The 18,683-nt window shown below is 45.4% G+C and overlaps 1 protein-coding gene across 2 annotated transcripts in view; it reads left to right on the top strand.

The window, feature by feature from the left end:
* The window catches only part of Schip1 (Schwannomin interacting protein 1), a 123,266-nt gene that overhangs the window by 15,002 nt on the left and 89,581 nt on the right, over positions 1–18,683 (top strand). Inside the window, exon 1 of one of the 2 annotated variants that reach the window (XM_065452191.2) lies at positions 16,756–17,002. The exons of the other annotated variant lie outside the window; for it this stretch is intronic. The gene's annotated coding sequence lies outside the window, so the exon portion shown is untranslated. Of the gene's footprint in view, positions 1–16,755; positions 17,003–18,683 lie in introns of those variants that run through there. 2 annotated transcript variants of the gene reach the window in all.

Below are 18,683 nucleotides of genomic sequence, written 5' to 3'. Positions count from 1 at the left end.
GGCAATGTTACCGTAAGGAGATAAACCAGAAAGTAAGAAAACCACGAAACACACTTAGGGACTCTGCCTTGAAGTTATCGCACCAGCTCACAGCGGCGTCATGAATTTTGACAGTGACTGTATATGCCTAGGTTTTTCTTGGAACGACTACATTGTAGTGTAAAGAAGCCAATGACCGAATTTAGCAAACATCGAGAAATATAACTGCACCACAAAATCTGAAAAGCGAGAAACCTTTCGTAAGAGTTCCGCCCCGAAATTAATGAAAAAATAAACAGAAATTTGCCTTAATTTTATTTTCTAGTAATCAACGTTTTACCACGAGAAGAACGATATAAAGTTGTGAGAATACACACTCGGGCTTGCTTTCGGTATCCTGTAGAGCGTGCACCACCGCAAGCATTACGCTACTGTGGAGAAGCATTCATTTGTAAAACGGGCCTGCGGCATTTTTTGCAAGAAGAAACAAAAAAAAGAAGAACAAACACCCGGAAAAAATACATCATGATTTGCATAAAGCACTACCTGGGTCTTCTTGGGTGTGAGTGTCTGTGTGTGGACTGTGGGGCACAAGGCGACGCAACCTAGGCCATTTAGGTCCATGCTACTCTTTAGTATGTCTCGTCCAGTTGCATGGACGCTTTTTGATCTGCTATGTAGACATGAAGGTCTATATATATATATATATATATATATATATATATATATATATATATATATATATAGACCTTCATATATCCTTATATATATACAGGTTATCTTTCCACCAAACTAAATTCCCACCGAACGGTCTTATATAACCCCTGTATGCTGATCAAGCATGCGAACTGTGTCTCGTCGTACTAATTACTCGATGGGACGGAAAGCAAAAGCTCATGTGCACCATGCTTTAATTTTGGTCTCAAGACACCCGAGATGGTCAAAATTAAGCAGGAGTCCCCCACAACAGTGTTCTTAATAATAATATCCTTGGTTTTCGCATGTAAAACCCCAGAATTTCTTTCCCCCACTACGATGTCACTAATAGATCGCTCGGCTTACTTGGACTATTATAATAACGCCTTTTCGTGTAAGCGTTAGTTTTTTATTTGTAATGCAATGTTTTTGCTGCAGTGAGCTCGAACCTGGGCGCACAAAAGAGATAATGAAAGAATGAAGGAGCATATCAATCAAGAAGTTACAATCTCCTCTGCTCGATCAGTATTGTGTTGATGGCGACAAATGACAACCTGTGAATGGGAAAATAAACAGGTAAATTATTTGCAACACTCAGCGTTATTCTCGCTATTTCAAAATCTTTCTTCAAAGCTATAGCTTCCTCACTTCTGCGCGTGGCGTGCATCATCGAGTAAATGTGTAGAAACGGGTCATTCGCGTAGGGTGAATCCTTTAATTTCTGTCAAAAGATCGACGTTATAGTTAGCATAACCTTCGGGTTTTACACAGTGTACTACACTTGATTGGAAGCGAAGTTGTCAAAAGTTTAAAAAATATATTATATGCCACGTACTTTTCGCTTGCTTGCCTCAATCCGAGAGCGTAGCTTAGCTTTGAGCAGCACGTTCATTTATGACGATGTCGCAGGATCTTAATCTCAATATGGGTTGTCACGAAGCACAGCCAACCCAAGCAAAAGAAAACCACTTCGTTGAATTTGTTTATCAAAGTCGTTGAAATGTAAAAAAAATACAAAAAAGAAGGTGAACTCCTCGTTCAATGCAGGTGAAAGGCACTTCGGTAATGAAAACGTTCAAGTAATTACACGCCTCGTGCGCGTGAGGACCGTCTACGTATCTATTTCCTCTTTTCGGGGCCCGTCATACGTCGGGAAAAGATAAAGCAGCGCTCTGCACTGTGGAAGAGCGCCGTTGCGAAAACCCACCTTCAAAAAGCAAAACAAAGCATTCCAGACGGATATCGTCTAGCTGAGAACAAAGAGCGCTGACACGACCATCGCTCCCGGGGGATTTAGGCCGGAAAGGTCGCTTATTCCCAGAAGGAACTCATGCGGCGAACAGATTGTCAGTGACGTGATAAATTTCTCTCCGGACCCCGGTTGCTGAACCCTCCGCCTCGAGAGCTTTCAATCTTAGTCGCAACCATGCGTCACTTTTAAAGTTTCTAGTTTTTTTTTTCATTACTACGACATACTTGAGAGTGTTTTAGAGTTGCACCAACGTCTCGAAACTCAGGTGCCATGTATCATCTCGCGAGAGTTTTCTTCGTTCTTTTCTTGGATTGCGTTTTGCAAGAATCAGTGAGATTGGAGTTAGTGTCCATGACGAAAGTTAGCGGCGCATCTGGACGGATGAGAGGGAGAGCTTAAAAGGATGCGTATAAGGATGCGTATAGAGAGATGCCTCGTTGTGCTTGTTAGGCACAGCCAGACGTGGACTGGCAGACGGAGGCTATGACAACGCGACGGTGGGCCTAACGACACTAAGCTTTCAGTCTGTATCTGTAGTGAAATTGCTCTTCAGATTGTCCTGATTGGTGAGAACGATACACGTGGTAGAGCTCATAGCTCGAACCAGCTGTTATACCAGTTATAGCCAGATTGATTAGCCCTTTAACGTATCACTGAAGTTCGAAATAACGACGCAGGGTCGCTTTGTTTACCTGATCAAACCACGAGAACAGCATAAAGAACAATGAAGTGGAATACGAGAATATAAAATAATTGACAGAACTTGCAAATGCTTTCGTATATTGTGGCCCAACTAACTATCTTTCTTAAAAACCGATATAATAAATGTCACGATTGCCATAAAAAATACCATTCGCGGCGTCACATTGTCGTCAATTACGAGCACACGACCATGCGGGCCTTTGACAATCTTGATGCTGTTTCCTAGCACGCTGTCTTATTTGGGCGAGCAAAGCATATTGTTGTTAGACTAGGACACCTATAGTTCGAAATGCTGTTTACAATTTATAGTTATAATACGAAGCGCAGCATTGACCAATATTATTGACAGCTCACGTAAGAATCCACTTCAATTGGCCATCATGCTGTGGTTAGAAGTACAGCGCTCATAATTCAAAGCACTCACTTGTAATATAAAGCGTGAGAAATATGAAGGAAGCTACGTGATTAAATGTGTTATGTTAGAAAGTGCTCGAGTGACATTGTACTTTGTTATCTTAACTGTCATTTTTTTTTCTTTTTGGCCTTTCATCGTGCTGCGGAAAAAACAAACATATTTTCGACTTCGCTGTCGGCAAACACATAATTGACTGCTGCTTCGTTCCTTGCATTTCGTGCTACAACATTTTCCCATGTACTGCCTTCCTGTAAAGATGTAAGCACATTATGGAAACATCTTTTTCATAAACTCTTGTTTTCATGGCCCAAGGAACTGATAACGCGCTACTGTTGAAGCATCACAATTACAGCGCCCTGGGCTTGCCTCTCTTCAAAAATGAAATGGAACATAGAACAAAACAACAAAAATCTAACCGCCCCGAGTGATCACGGCTCTCCTGAGTCCGATGCGCCTCCTGCAGTTTGTGCGGAATAGATTCCGACAAGCGGTTGCTGCTGAACCTGTTTCGCATTAGGCTGCCTTGAGAGGGATCGACTTCAACGGGATCGTCGGTTGAGTTCAGGAAAGAGAGAATGCAAACAAACGGGAGGATGGAAAGGAAAAAAAAAAGCGGCGATCTAACTTTTACCCCTACATGTCGACGAGCAAAGAGAAACAGATCAATTTTTCGTCTTCGACCTTCTCCTATCTGCGCGATGCTTTCCTCTGGAAATTCTTGCACGAGTGCACCCACCTGCAGCGCAAGCGAAACGGTGATGTATACCATCATTTGTTTGAAAACTTTGAAAACAATGTATATATATAGCGCGCGCCAGAAGCGGGTGCAGCGTTGCATCAGAATACCGGCTGTGAAAGGCACATGTTTCTTGATGCCATGTCGTCAGCAGTATCAACGTTGTGCCTTAGAAGGAAGGCGGCGAGAGAACTCCTCAGAAACAAACAAACGAACAAAGAAAAAGGAGCAAGGCTCGCTCAAGTTTTGTAGATTTAAAAAGCTGTTTCCTTCCTTCTAGCCACTGAGAAGGTTCAGAATGTGAGAAGTTGTTGCTGCCGTTGAAACGCAGCAGTTCTTCTTAAAGCTTTACGCCTCCTGTAATGCCCCTGTTATACAAAATAAGTAACAACTAGAGCTTGTTGCGTTCAGATTACCTCGACCTTCCATGAAAATTCTCATTAGGCATGTAGCTTTGCGTTAACCTAGTTCTATTCCCAGGCGAAATATGCTCACACTTTTGTTTTGATAGTTTCCCCCTTTCCTTTCCTTTCTAACTGAACTTCCGAAATTTGCATGACCATGACTAGCGTAACGTTGAAATACAATCGGTGGCAATTGCTTTGACGGACGATAATTAGGACAAAGTAAGTGTTACCAATAAAATCATCAATAGTGTCATTTAAGGACCCGCGAGAAAAAAAAACGCACTCAAACTTCTCTCTCTTTCTAGTTCAAAGGCTGTCCTTCACACTTGGATAATACTCTCTGATAATGTCACTTAATTTTGCTGTCTCTGCTGCCGAGTCCAGCGTCAGACAATGTGACCTGCCTTTCATTGAGCAATTAAGCCTAATTGACATCAATTAACTCAGGAGCTCGGAGCTGGCATGTGGGTAGGGCCGGAAGACCAGGGAGACAGAGGTGGTGCCAAGGCGCCTTCGGCAATCGATGCATCAATGACAGCCGCCATACTAACAAGCTGAAAGCACTGTCTCTCTCGTCCTCTCCTGTGTTTCATTGAATAGTTTCCACCACCTAGCCCGTCAGCTTCTCTTTCGCTTCGACAGACTGACCTCTTTTTTTCACTTTGTTCAGTTTTTGCAATGCGGAACGTAACGTCCAAAATACGCACAATACCATTCGTCGCTCATTATATCCAGCGCTCACTGTCTCGTCTAGTTGCACAGGTAAGGTGACACCAGTGAGGCAGGTATATATGGACTTTAACTACCCGCGCTTTTCACGCTCCGAACTCAAATCAATTAAACAAACGGTGCTTTTTGTGCGCATTTCAGCTCGCGGTTAGCGTCCTCCGCAACAATAGATAGTTGGGCTAGTTGGTATAGCGACATCGCTCTACAAAAGTTTATAATTTAGGCGAAAGACAAGCTCTGGTCCCTTTCTCATGCTCTGTCCAAATTTATAGCTGTTTTGCAACGGGCATTTCTCTTGTCTTCCGACAAGCGAAGACATCGCAGTTCGCCAGAACCTTGGCCTCTGACGTTAAGGCGTGCTAACCTTTAGCAACTGCTTAACGCTGTAGTCTCGGAGGTTCAATCAAAAGAGTTGCGCATGCAACAGCTCATGCAAGATAGGGTCATTAATGAAGTTGGGAAGCGCCTAATAAAAACAGAGCTTCCGGCTCCCTGTCGCGTTGAGAGACTTTAACGAGGGGATTGATAACAATGTAAAGCAACCATTTTCACTGTTTATTAGGGGCGACATTATCACAGCTTTGTCTACTGAAAACCTCACTATCCTAAAATTGTGGTGTAAAACAAATGTAAGAGTGGCCACGAACCATCCATTGACCTGCGTCTAGTAGTGCACCGGTCTGGCAGCGACACACAGGCGTTCTGTGTTTACGGAGGCGGCTTTGCGCGCAAAGTGCCGAAGAGCGCTGGCAACTGGATAAGGTAAATACAAACAGAGCAGGTGTCCTGCTCGTAATCTCTTGTTCCGTCGTCTGCACTGTCCGACATGCTCTACGACGACTAACTGACTCAAATGGGAAGTAATACGTGCAAGAAGGTGCCACCGAAGCTCCTGAGAAACCATCGGTACTATATTTAGAGACGCCATGCGTCGACACCACCTATCGTTCGTGACCGGTATAGCGCGAATGGAAGAGAGCACGAGAAATGACGCAAGTCGAGTGGTACTAAAGCGCGGTTTTCGACGCCTATGCAGACTGCGCAGTCTTTCACGAACACTTGTGTCACCGACTGTCCCAGTTTGCTATCATGCTGCAACTGCATCGGTTGATTGAATCATAGGTTTGATAACGTCCCAAAGCAAAACTATAGTGCCTAGAATATATATTCTAGGCACTATAGCAAAACTGGCGCTATAAGAGACGCCATATTGGAGCGCTCTGATTAACATTGACTACTTGGGGTTCTTTAAATTGCACTAAGAGCAGCATACAGGAACGTTTTAGCATTGCGCCCACACCTAAATGTGGCCGCAGCGACCGGTAGTCCAACCCACGACCTCGTGCTCAGCAGCAAAACACCGTAGCTACTGCATCAACGCGGCCGGTGGTGCAACTATATCTTTCGTTCGAAGTAAAGACCTGACAGCTGCCGGTCTTCTCCACTAAAACTGATCTATGTTGCACAGTTTTTTTTCTGCGAACGTTGTCCGATAGGTCTAAGCGGGAGATGTAGAGCTTGTAGGTAACGGCAACTTGCAACGTACTGCTTCACCGTGAAATGTGCGGCACGCCCGCCGTCAGAATTTTTCATGCTCGATCCTGCGTGGTGGTCGCATGGAAATCGACGTACACGACTTATTGAGGCTGGTTCTTGCCGTTTCTTCACAGCGTTCGCTACTGCCTCAACGACAACGTTAATCAATGTTTATGCCGAACGATTCCGTATAAAGCACTGAAATCTTTGCCCTTGTTCCCGTCATTTCATGGCTCGCAGCTTTTCAAGCGCAAAGATGCTTCTCTATCAAAAAGTTTGACTTTAGATGAAGTAAAGCGCTGCTGCATATCGCATGTGCTTTCCAGTAAAGTGCTGTTGGTTTAGCTGGGAAACCGCGATGCACGGCAAGGAGGAAAAATGCATTTTAGCATTCCACCCCCATCGAAACGTCTTGCGGGACGGCTTTACCATGTTTTAAAATATAGCGTTTACATAAAATTTATGATCGATCCATATAGTTTGTTTGCCGCGTATATATTTCCCTCGTAAACTTTACATAGAACTCTCGAGACACTAGAAACTTAACTTCCTCTGTCATAAAATGCACAACGGAAAAATATGTCTTGCACTTTCGCTTTCCCAGCTGTTGGTTAAGAACAAGATAAGAGCAATCTACATCTCTTCTTCCGTTATTGTTTTTACTTTGATTCATCCGAAAAGAGTGAACATCACATTCTTTTTGTATTATGGTTGAGAGTGCAAGCCAATGCTCCTGGCTATCTTGAATGCCGCAGACATTACTGGCGCCGCTTTCTCAATTAATTAAATTATGGGGTTTTACGTGCCAAAACCACTTTTTGATTATGAGGCATGCCGTAGTGGAGGACTGCGGAAGTTTCGACCACCTGGGGTTCCTTAACGTGAACCTGAATCTAAGTAAAGGGGTTTTTTCACCCCCACCGATATGTGGCCGCCGTGGCAGAGATTCGATCCCGTGACCTCGTGCTCAGCAGCCCAACACCTTAGCCACTGAGCAACCAAGGGGGGTCGGCGTCGCTTTTTTTTTTCTACAACTCGTTGGTGTCTTTGGCGTATGTTACAACATCCTGGTCGTAAGAGAAAGTTTTGATGCGATAGCATTCTGAAACTGAAGGGGCATGAAATATTTTTGTAGGTGGCATTGTGCACACGGCCAGAATCTGTGAAGGAAAAGTTGGCACGAAATACAATTTCGTGCCAACGCGTTCCTCGCTCGCGCACGCGAGATTGAACAGCGTTCGCCGGCTCACCCTCACAAGATTCGCGGGTTGCAGAATCAAGCATATTTCCTTTCTCTTTAGATCATTACCATCTGTCACTCATACGGAACCTCACGACGAAGGCGACGGTAGAAATGCTACCGGGAGTGTCTATATGATTGCTATCGCAATAAAATAGAAAGCTGAAGGTGCCCTCCGATAAAATGAATACACTAATGCAGTAAATTCTACAGGACCTCCTTCTGCGCGTAACATAGCAATTAAAAAGAAAATGCGCGCAGCCATTGAAGACTGTTTCCTCGTTCTTTTTTTTCGCTTAAGGCATCACGTTAATGGTGGAAACTTGTTATAGTGTGCCTCAAATGGCCTCCTTAAAACGCTGACTGACATACAGTAGTCCTGAGTTCCGCTTATCATAAGCGGATGTGAGTTCATTCTTTCCTCCTCCCTTGATGCCTGTACAGTTTTTCATTCGTGCATCGCAGTTTTCTTTATTTCTTGTATGATGCTTGTTAGCCTTCCAAGTCTTTTTTTTAATCCAAGAAAGACAGAAAGAAAGAAAAATATTTCATAAATACATTCATGGAAATGGTATTTTCGCATATGGCCCTGGAAGCCAAGTGAATATGCGCTGCCAAGAAGCTGCATTATCTATCTTTTTCGTTGTTGTAAACTGTTTCTAATGCTCCTGATTCCTTCTTTAACAACACGACTTTTACAAACTCGGGTTTTCTTGCTACCTGCTCTGACGTTCAGCAAGTGATGTTGTTGCGGGCTGCCATAGGAGATAAACACTTTAAGCGCGCATATGTCAGCGCCAAGAAATCGAGGTCAAATGCAGCGGAAAAGCGCGCAATGTTATTTCCAAAGCCGGTGTAGGTAAGAATGTAAAACATCAACGTACTGTTATTTGCCCTATTTGTATTTATCATGAGAATATATCAGAAACGTATCCACAACAACGATACACTACGGCTGTCATTCCTTGAATTATACTAGCCGAAGCACCGGCACAAATTTATGGTCACGTAAAAAGGGTTCTCTGGTTATAGAAAGGCAAGATCGCACGATACAGATCGTAGTATAAGCAGAGTTGCGCCTTTTACGCGGACTGCTGAAGTTGATCGAACAATGCCGATGTTGTTGTTGTTGTTGATGATGATGATGATGATGATGATGATGATGATGATAATGGTGATGGTAATGGTGTAGATGATGATGACTGGCACCCCCTTTCAAACGGGGCTGCGAGACATAGTCACTTAGCCTGCCTGGGCTAATCATATTTTACTGCACCTATCGCAGTGCAGCATTTTGCCTCTCTCTTCTTGATTTTATCTTTCTTTATTAAAACCTCTAAGTCTATGTCGTACCATTATTTACGCTTGCAACAACTCCGGTTCAAACATCTCCCCTGCTTTTTTCCCACTGATATTCTAAACGCATCTTACTTACCTCGACTGCTGACCAGTTAATGCTTCCATCCGTGTTGAATCCCACCGCTTCTGGAATTTGGACGTTTCCTGCGGGGCTTGCTGGGAAAATATCTTCACATTCCATTACGATGTGCTGAGTGGGTGCCGAACTTTTGCTGCAGCAGGTACGTGCCTAATCCCGTGGTGACTATTTGCTCCGGTATGCATCTGTCCCTTTCTAAATAATTACGCGGAATTATGCGGAGGTAGCTTTCTTTTTCATGTGCTTACATTTTATTTCGTACAGTGCAGTATCACGTCTTTGTTCTTACGAATACGTTTGCCTCGTTTGATTAAGGTGAGAGCACACCCGCGTCGCCCGTTCACAAGAGTGTGTTTGACTCACTATCAGGGCGATCAATTTTTCGTACTTCTTCCATGGTTTTTTTTTCCTGTCGGTCCGTGCATACTGGAAACTTCGCTCCTTCTGCTCAGTTTCTTGTCGTCTTTTTCTCTTCCCCAGAGCAAGCTACAGCCCACCGGGCTCAACCTGCTCAATCACCCTACTTTTCCTTTATCATTTATTTTTCTCCTTTTAACGTCCCTTATTTTCGCTAAGCTGCGTTCTTGCGCACATGATGTACGGCCCAAGGCCAACACACACCTGACGATGGCAATGCGAACCCCATGACTGGCCGCGTTACGGTGGCCATGGCGTGCATTACAGGTTGCGGAAGAGTCACGTCTGTTTCTGTAGGCTAAAAGGGGCACGAGCGAGTAAACCAAGTCCACTGACGTTCAAGCCAAGTCACCGAGGCAGTGGAGAGAGCAGCAGCTACCGTCCATGATTGTTTTCTTTTTTTTTTTTTGAAGAAACGCATCGTAACTTTCCAGTATCCGTTCAACCACCAGATGCTACGCTACGGAATCAGACGCGCCAGCGGGACAGAAATACTAGAAGTGCCAACACTCGTGAAGTAAGGCCTGCTCCTATATCGCGCCTCGAGTCACAGCTTCCACGCCATTATTTGGCCATCGGAAGGCACTGCGTTACAAACAAGTTGCCAGCTGGGGAATTACGTATAAGACACGCCAAAAATCCCACGCGCGCACACAAAATCCATCGTCGAAACCACACCTGCGAGCAGCTTCTCTCCGCTACCACGCATCTAGGCGCCTACTCGCGTTTTGTTTGTACACATTTATATCCCGTCTATCGCAATATACGCGTCTCCACCAGGGGCACTTGCCTTACGTGGGCGAACCCAACATGGAAGTGTAGTACATTGCAAGCTGACAAAACAATCAAGATAAAAAAAATAAACGGGGAGTTGGAGTCTGCGGAGGGATAAATCGCGATCAAATGCGTTCGGGGAGGCCTCCGTGCCGCCGGCTGCGACGTCTAATGCTCATAAAATATGGAACGTTGAGCCAGGCAGGCCCCGGGCTGCTACCGTGCCGCGGCTACGTACAACTCCCAGCTAATGCGAGACACGCTACAACTACCACACGCTAAGCTACGCTCCCGGCCTTCTTACAGAGAACGTACGCTCCGCGTAGTCTCCGAGGAATTCCAGTGAAAAAGCCGCAGACCGCCCATATATACGTCGCAAGATCGAACGGATCTCGCGAGAAACCGTGCTGCACTTCGCCGGGAAAGACTAACGTGTAGCACCGTACGGCGTGGTACGAATAACGCCAGTCTTTTCGCGGTGCCGAAGAACGCTCCTTGCTCTTCTGTCTTGCACAAGCCACGGCGTTATCGTAATTCTTTTAACGCGATAGCGTTAAGGAGCTCGTGTCGCAGAAAAGCCGGTGTCGTCGGCGTCGGGTGTCGGCGTCGGCGGCGTTGACCGTGAGCGATAAATCACGGCAGGCTCTTCATAAATAAAAAGCAACTTCCAAGATTGGCCCGGTGGGAATCGAACCCAGGTCTCCGGAGTGTGAGACAGAGACGCTACCACTCAGCCACGAGTTCGATGCTTCCAAGCGGTGCAAACGCGCCTCTAGTGAATGCGGTGTTGCCTTCGAAACCAGCCGTGGAAAGTTATACTGCGGTGTATATCGGTAATTATGAACATGTAACGTACAGAAATCACAATTACACGAGTTGCGAAGTGCGTTTCCGCTGCATTTCTTTTGCGCTTTCCGCACACGCAGAGCCATCTTGCGGCAAACACAGAAGACCCCCTCCTCTCAATGTACGGCGCTGCCCCGACAGGAGGCGCGCCGCGCGCGCATTGGGACCGCTGCCAGGCGCGTCGCGGGACTCCCTCTCCCCTGACGACGCTTCGCCGTGCTTCCGGTTTAGATTACTATCTCTCTGCCCGTGCCGATCACGACGTTTGGCGTGATCGTTCGCGTAGATCGTTTTCCCTCCGAGACACCGAGTTCTTTGGTTCGTTTCGTTCGCTCAGGCGCACGTTTCGTTGTCGCGCCGAACGCTGCGTTGCTCGACGTTCACCGCGTGATAGGTGGGCGCTAAGTCCGATGCGGGGCGCATCGTAAGTGATTGCTGTGCGTAGCGCATTGTCTTATACCCCTTGGCGGGTCGACGGGAACGCTGTCGCGTCCCACTCTTGAAGGCGAAGCTTAAGCGTCCTCCAATTTTTTGGCACGCGCTTGGCTTGAAAGTGCGTACCACTATTCGTGGGTATCTGCGCTGCACACTTCGCTGAGAAAGAGGGGAAGGTACGAACCACCAAGGATTCGGCAGAACGTGCCTTTCGATCAGGCAGAATGCCCGGACGTGAACGCGTTGGAGCAAGAAGGGTGTGACGGTACGGCAGATATTAATTTACGTTGCTCCGGTTTGCGCTCATGAACACGCGATGAACGATGGGATTGGAGAGCCCTCTCTTTGAGGCTTGGGTCCAAGTATGATTCAACCATGAAAATGCTTGTGAAATTTCGAGATTCCGGCGTGAGGATAGCGTGAGGGCTAATAATGAGGCAGCCCAAATATAAATTTGATGAAGGTCGAAGGAATGCACCGTAACAAACTAAATGTTTGTCTTCGTAGAGACCAGTGTGGGCATGCTCAATTCTATACATATTATACTTCCTTATGTCATCTATCTTGTGCTTGCTGATTAACTTGGAAAGTCCTGCCAGTTCTATTCTAGCTGTAGCTTTAGAGGTTTTCATACATAGGCGTTTCTTGATCAGATCTTTCGTCTCCTGCGATAGCTTACCGGTATCCTGTCTAACGAAGTTACCACCGACTTCCATTGCACACTCCTTAGTGATGCCCATAAAATTCCTGCTCATTGCTTCAACACTAAGGTCCTCTTCCTGAGTTAAAGCCAAATACCTGTTCTGTAGCTGGATCCGGAATTCCTCTAGTTTCCCTCTTACCGCTAACTCATTGATTGGCTTCTTATGTACCAGTTTCTTCCGTTCCCTCCTCAAGTCTAGGCTAATTCGAGTTCTTACCATCCTATGGTCACTGCAGCGCACCTTGCCGAGCACGTCTAAATCTTGTATGACGCCAGGGTTTGCGCAGAGGATGAAGTCTATATCATTTCTAGTCTCGCCATTTGGGCTCCTCCACGTCCACTTTCGGCTAACCCGCTTGCGGATGAAGGTATTCATTATCCGCATATTATTCTGTTCTGCAAACTTTACTAATAACTGTCCCCTGCTATTCCTAGAGCCTATGCCATATTCCCCTACTGACTTGTCTCCAGCCTGCTTCTTGCCTACCCTGGCATTGAGGTCGCCAATCAGTATAGTGTATATTGTTTCGACTTTACCCACCGCCGTTTCTGCGTCTTCATAGAAGCTTTCGACTTGCTGGCTATCATGACTGGATGTAGGCGCGTAGACCTGTACAACCTTCAATTTGTACCTCTTATTAAGTTTCACAACTAGACCTGCCACCCTCTCGTTAATGCTATAGCATTCCTGTATGTTACCCGCTATATCCTTATTAATCAGTAATCCGACTCCTAGTTCTCGTCTCTCCGCTAAGCCCCGGTAGCACAAGACGTGCGCCCTTTTTAGCACTGTATATGCTAAATTTGTCCTCCTAACCTCACTGAGCTCTATTATACCCCATTTCATGCCCGCTAATTCCTCCAAAAGCACTGCTAGACTCGCCTCACTAGATAACGTTCTAGCGTTAAACGTTGCCAGGTTCAGATTCCAATGGCTGCCTGTTCGGATCCAGAGATTTCAGAGATTTAGATATATATGGCTCGGCAAACGTTCCTGTGACTGTACCTCAAGCACCGATGGTCCAAGTGAAAGTACCACAGTACTGCACAATGTAAGCCTAAGATCCACAAACCGAACTTCCAAAAGTATTTTACGTTGAGTGGAAAAGCGCCAGAACGGTAGAAAAAAAAAATGACAGTCACTTTAGCACACGGTAAGCAAGGTGAAGGCGAAAGCTTGCGTGCTCAAGAGACATCCATTAAATTACCTGACATTCTTACTCGAATACGTTGTTACTTCTTTTTACTTGTTTTCCCCCACCAAAGGTCGTGGGTTCGAGGGCCTTAATTAAAGCTACCCTAATTAACTGTACCTTAATCAACTCCGCCCTAATTAATACCAAAGGTCATAGGTTTGACTCTCACCAAAGGTTGTGGATTTGAGTGCCTTAATTAACTCTGCATTAGTTAAATGCGCTTTTTTTGCATGACTAGCGGCATCGATGTGGCAAAGATGTGGAAGAAGATGACGACGAATGCACGAGCAGTGGCACGAGCACTCCGATCTTCTGTACCTCACAATGAAACCTGGAAACATACGAATCTAAGGCTTTCGCCTTTAAAAAAATTGATCGGTTGATCCCGGCTCAATGCAGAGGTTGCATAAAGATGACACCGCCAGACTAGATCTGCGCTAGTAAAAATTAAGCCGCGTGACGTGGCGACGTCCCCTTGTCAATGAAACTTCGAATCGTCGGGTAGGACACCAGTTCCGCTGTTTTCCCCGGAGGGCCCGCGGCATTCAGGAAGAGAGCGCAACGACTGCTGATAGGCTTCCTGCAAGACACGGGGCTCATCGACAGCTGGTGACACACCCCTGATCTCAACTCGACGGAGGATCAGGCGGAACAATTGCCGGCTATGTATGCCAGGCTAACCCCGCCTGCTTCAACATCACCATCACCACCGCCACCACCACCAGTTCCGCTTCCATGAACAAGTTAGATGCATAAGTTCCGTGTGCTTTTGCTAGTGAAATGGTTCTTCTCTCTTCGGTCAAGGCAAACTGCCTACATTTTCCACAACGGAACGCGACTCACACATCTTTTGCTTCACAAGAGATTGCTAACTCTCACGCGCGAATGTTCACTCAAAAAAACACCGCACGAAACAGTCTAAATGTTACAGCATATTATATTTCGCCAGCTGTCACGTCGCTGCTTCACGTTGAGAGCGAAACTAATTCGTTTACTAATTACGTTAATAAGTTACTCCCTTTGTTCAGATTGGTCGAAAATAATCGTCGCATTATTGATATTTCTACCTTAAAATATTCTCTCCTCAATCTTAATATTGAAAATTAGAAAAGAGACCAGTAGACGCCAAATTAAAAATTAACGTGACTCCGTCATAAATAAACGGTTCGTAGTGTACTGGTTTCGCCTGATAGAATGTCCAAGGTGCCTATCGTAAAAAAAAAATGTGGATAAAATAACATGTCCTGCGTTATTCTAATTGTTATTCGTTGCAGTATCCGATTTTCTTTGCATCAGTTACGTAAGTTTCGCAAATATAATCGCGCGCATTAGAAACGAGTTTGACTCCTTATATTTAGTATGGCTTTAGTATGACACTTTAATCCTGTGTAAACACTCCTTCAGGAGCAGATTAAGAAATTCCGTTATTTGCTTAGCAATTCTGATAGCCGGGTTGCAAATTACCATATCTACGTTATCTATCTCAGTGCCGTACTCTAGAGAGCCTACGGGACAAAACTAAGCAAAACACTAACGTAGTTTGTGGCGCACTTTCGTAACTGATGCCTGGAAGCAAGTACTAGCCTCACGATGTACAGTGAGTGACGCTATACAGGGCATAATGTCTTGGCTATTTTATTTGTATTGCGTTTTAGGAGGTGCACTACCAGTCTTGATGAAAAGTTCGGTGCTTTGTTCTGGATCACTGCTTTCAATTAGAATTAATTTTTTGACCCCCATTATGAAACCCTAAACTCAATAATAACCAGCGCATCTACTTGTAACCAATATTTAGTTTGTTTTAATGATATAAGGCATCATATACAGGATGTCTACGCACGTGATCATTTAATTTTATTGTAAGACCAAATGGCATGATGTAGCTGAGATATTCATGCTGCAGGCCTAAATTTTTATCAGTGATGTTTGCACCGCGTTTCAAAGAGATATATATGAATCTGAAAACTGCAAGGATGGTGAATTATATTTTTTGAACGAAGGAGTCATATTACACTTTCTGAAATATCGACCCCACAATCTTTCTCTCTGGAAGTATTTAAATTATTGCTTTTGTTGAGTAATTGGAAGAATGCACCATACTTTTGCAACATTTACACGGGAGTAATTTCCTAGAATATTTAACGCCACTTAAAGTGTGCTGGCATGTGTGTATGAATGTGTTAACGCAATTGTCCCAATTGTCTTCTAACTAGCAAAGGGAGTTGTAATGTGAAAGATTCTGGCAATTCCTTTAACACAGTCTTGCACATGCCAGCATAATTTAAGTGGAATTAATGGCTCTAGGAAATTGCTCGAGATGGGGTACTGTACGGAAAACAACAATCTTGGCTTGTAATAACTCACGCCTCCCCACTACGATGAAATGGACTTCGCTATGAAAATTTGCTGTCAGTTGCTTCCACTTGACATTATAAATGTGCCTCTATTCCGCGGGTACTACGCTGCCAAAATTTCAACTTTCAAGCAATACTTCACCGGTAAATGATGTCGAGATCATTTCTTGGACTTTTACTTTGTTATCGCAACGTCAGGCATTGAAGCTTGTTTTTCATTAGCCGTAAGACCGCGAACTCCAGAAAGATGCAGGACAATTTTTCCGGAGCAAGAAAGAACGCGAGAAGCTCAGTAAAGGAGAGAGAGAGAAAAAAAAAGAGCAACTCCGTCGACCTACTAAGCAAACGTTTCGTGGCATTTCGTTTCAGTGCTCCATCGGGTTTTTCGTAGCCGCGCCAGTTTTTTTCCTTCCCGCCCGTGCCCCGTCGCTCTCCCACTGCGTCCCCCTCTTGTCATCCCTAAAGTGGGACGGCGCTTGCGCTTGCGCAGGAACGCGGAGTCCGCCACGCATGCGCGAAGGTGACGCGTGACCACGCGAGCGAGTGACGTCACGCGCGCCGAGAGAGCGTAGCCCTGCCACACTACAGGGCTCGGGAGCTCTGCTCCAAAACCCAGTATTTTTTTCAAAACCACGACAGTGCGCCGCTAGATGACCGCGTCGACACCCTCGGTGGGTTTCCAAAGCTTACCCGCGCTCTTTTACTCTCCGAGAGCCCCGCTACAGTTGTTATTTCCACCTAGCGATGGCGCTTCGATTCGTGCAATCCTGCTGGCGCGACCACTCTTGGTGCCAGTTTTTGGCGTCTAGCATAAAGTGGACCTAGCTACTTGGGACTTCGAACAGGGATGTTCGGGGCTGAGCCAGTACCGTTTCCCATTCGCTGCCGCCACTCTTCTGAGAATCCACAGGCCGCTCAGCATCATCCCCATCTCCATCGCTGCTCTCCGGCATCCTGTCCACGCACGCCTCGTTTCTGCTTCTCCGTCGAACAGCGCTGACTCACGGCAGAGCAGCCCGCTTGTGTTCTTGAGTGACTCCTTGTTTGTCGGTGATCTCTTGTAGACGACGGAACAGTTTGAATAGACCGTGGGTGGAGGCAACACGCCCATTCTCGAGCATCTCCGCATCATCGTTCTCCAAGACAGGTGAGCTCCTGTGTGAAGGTGGGCGTAAAAAAAAAGCTTGGATGGAGAGAGGGGGTTTCACGACGATGGCCACTCCGGAAAGTTAATCACTTTCGTTGGTTTTCCTTTCGGGCTATTCACCTCTGGTTCATCGCCCTGGAATTTATTGTTGTAGCTAAGTATCAGGTACTCGTAAGTTGTCCCTCTCACTTCTGAAAGAACGGGGAGAGAAGCAGAATGGAACAATGCTAAGCAGTAACTATGGATATAGTTGTGCGCATAGAAATAATTCGAGCTTGGTAAGTTTTCTGTATGCTGGCACGTTTTTTTTTAATTTGCCGTAGCATCGGGAAGGTACGCACATAGCGATTTTTGGAAGGCAGTCAGATAAGCAAATGAATCAGGAGCAGCTGCGTCTAGGTGTCCACCCCGTGTTTGTGTGAACGCAATATGACTCGATCAAAAGAGTTCGCAAGCGGAAGTGATCTTTATATCACACGTGTTGTCATTCACTGCACATGCTCTTTGCATGTCGTACATGTTTTTGTTTTTGGAGTGTTGCCAACGAGCCTTAAATTTGATGCCGTGGATTTCATATTATGCGTGTCATGATAAAGACCATTATAGATTTGAAAAAAGAGGTATGTCCCCCCATATTACAACATTAATTTACTGTATATGTAGGTACGTTGACAGTATGAGAGACACATTTGCCGCAAAGAGGACAAGCGCAAAAAGGAAGACGCAGTGACGGCACTCCAGTGACGCACTATTAATAAACGTGCCTTCCTTTCTTGTTCGTGCACTTTGCAGCAACTACGGCTTTCAGTGAATACTAAGTGGGCCAAAAAGGAGTCATCTTGAGGGTGTGGAAGGGCCCTGCCAAACGATGCAGTGTTTACAAATTCGGGCCTCGAAAGAACTTCTAGAATTAAATCAACAACTATATTGCTACGGGGAGTAGGAAGAGATAAAATATATTTACATTCTATTTGTAATAGTAATGTAGCGAACTGCTATGTACCAAGATGAGAAAAAGCAACTTAGTTAGAATGAGAGACGTTACGTTCGATTCTGTCGACCTGAACCAAAAACGTACTGCTCACTTTGAACTAGGGTGGCCCTGCTATTACGCTCCTATTTGTAATAAAAATTTGAATCGCTTTCAATTGGCATTACAAAAGGTATTTTCGTGTGAAGAAATGTTGTGCTGACACCCTGGTATGAGACTTCAGAATACAGAAGTAAAATTACAGGCCAGAGATTCCTGAATTTCCCGCTTTTTCTACATTGACCCAAACATAGAGAATTCCGTCAGAGTTGGAAGCAATTAATACATTTTTTTTGTGCTTAGTTTTTTCATAATGTGGCTCGCCGAATGAAAACAACTTTCCGCGCAAGGAGAAATATGCGTGGTCTCAGGATGCCTTCGGGACTGCAGCGTCGTTCGTTGCGAAACATCCCATTTCTCAAGCACACACAACGCTGTGGTTTGGCCAGCAGCTGCGTAGCTGCTGTTTGTATTTACGAAGTCAAAATGAAATATTGTCGTGAGAGCGTCGACGATGCGGACTGTGCTTTGGCAATACGTCGCCGCTTCTTCAGGAAGGTGTCACCATCGCTACGTAACCATACTCAGAGGGATGCTTGACGCAACCCTGAAATAAATGTCCGCAAGCCATTGCGTTGTCGCGTGCAAAAC

Source organism: Dermacentor albipictus, chromosome 1, assembly GCF_038994185.2.
Source record: "Dermacentor albipictus isolate Rhodes 1998 colony chromosome 1, USDA_Dalb.pri_finalv2, whole genome shotgun sequence".
Classification (NCBI taxonomy): Eukaryota; Metazoa; Arthropoda; class Arachnida; order Ixodida; family Ixodidae; genus Dermacentor; species Dermacentor albipictus.
The sequence above is the reverse complement of the archived record's forward strand: the minus strand, read 5'-3'. Positions and strand labels throughout refer to the sequence as shown.